Genomic DNA, 1,947 nt, shown 5'->3' with positions numbered 1-1,947 from the left:
TTAATAAGTAAGGTATGGTGTTTATATGGAAATCTCGAATCTCGACGTAAGTAGAAAAAAATTACCATTTGCATTACTGGAACACTTAGCAGTTTTTTTTTCAACGATGATTTTACGATATTGTACTTATTATTAGTGGCGGAATATAAATTGTAACTTTTCATAACGAATTTACATTTTTCGATTATATTTCATATGATCGTTTATTTGTACATGTGCGAATATAATATTGTTGTATAAATATTTTATCAGATAGCTAAATACCGTTGCTATTGAATAAAAAATTCTCTCAAATTTAAATTGAATGAATAAGTTTGATCAATGTGAAATAATGCAGTGGTGGCTCAGTGGTGAAGACCTCGCACTTGGGCTTCGAGAACAGGCGAGCATGTAGAAAATAAATTGATTTTTCTGTTTATCTGCGCATGTGGATAACTTCACCACTGCTCGAAACGGTGAAGGAAAATGTCGTGAGGGAACCGGTATGTCCAAGAATTCAAAGTTGGACCACATGTGTCATCTGCCAACCCGTACGTGGTCAGCATGGTAGGTTATGGCCTAATGAGGCCTGTGTCTCAGCAGTGGGACGTATGTATGGGCTGATGATGATGATGATGATTATGATGGTGATGATGATGATGATGATGGTGATGATGATGATGCCTTTTGTTACGACATATTTGAAATTGGGCATAATTGTATGGTAAATAAAAAAAAATGAGTTTTAAACCTATATTAAATTGTGATATTTTTCTATGCATATATCTTGTATCATATACTATACTAGAATGCTTACACAGTGTGAGAAAATTGTTGTTATTATGTGCACCTATATTATACGCATCGAATATGTAAGCGATTCAAATAACATATATTAATATTACTTGCTGAATTATTATAGCTTGATAAGAGATATGTTAACGTCTATTTTATTTCAAATCTCCTTGTCTATGACTAATTTTGGAAGTGTATGTTGCTTGTCTGAAGTATGCATTTTTTTTTAAACAACATTGACCATATTGTATCTATATAAAACGAATTTGTATATAAAGGCGTTTCCATATTCCAGTATTATATATATTGTAACATTATTCGGTCGTATTAAATACACCAGAGTAGAAAATGCTCTAGCTTATACCAAAGGTTTATATTTACAAGTCGATCCTACACCTCGAAATTATTATTGAACTTATAGCACTCCGCAAAAAAAGAAAAATGCTTTATTTTTCTATTAACTACTCTTGTTTTTGTGTTTGTATTTCCTCAAACTAAACATACACAACCGATAACATATATTTAATATCGTAAAGCAACATAACTCATTAAAAAATATTAATTTATAACTAGCTGACCCGGCAAAAGCTGTTCTGCCTGACTCATCACGATATGCACACTAAATTCCATGAAAATCGTTCCATTCATTTAGGAGGAGTATAGTAACTAACATTGCGACACGATAATTTTATATATATAGAGATAAAAATAATAGTTAAAGTTCAAATAAGCTATTGTGTAACTATATTGTGCATGCAATTACTAAGATATTCTAGCACAATGTACATAAATAGATGAATATTAAATTATATTATTACTCGCATAACACTAACATAAAAAATAACAAATATGTTAAACGATTAATCATAATGAAATCATTTTTGAGTTGTTGGGTACACGCAACTTGATCATTCTATAACTAGATTTATAAAATGTAAAATACATTTAATACAGAAGTTTATAATAAAGAACTTTTGAATAATAGGCATTGTAATGATTAGTGATTTGAAATTAAAACGACATCAAATTACTGATTCGATATAAGCAACGGAAGATGAATTGAATTACATTAGAATTAGCGACGATAATAAACATGGAATGAGTGAAGTGTATTTAGAAGAGATAAACCGTAATGAGTTCTAATTTATTTAAATAACATTGTTCGTATATCAA

This window comes from Zerene cesonia, chromosome 14 (genome assembly GCF_012273895.1).
Source record: "Zerene cesonia ecotype Mississippi chromosome 14, Zerene_cesonia_1.1, whole genome shotgun sequence".
Classification (NCBI taxonomy): domain Eukaryota; kingdom Metazoa; phylum Arthropoda; class Insecta; order Lepidoptera; family Pieridae; genus Zerene; species Zerene cesonia.
The sequence above is the reverse complement of the archived record's forward strand: the minus strand, read 5'-3'. Positions refer to the sequence as shown.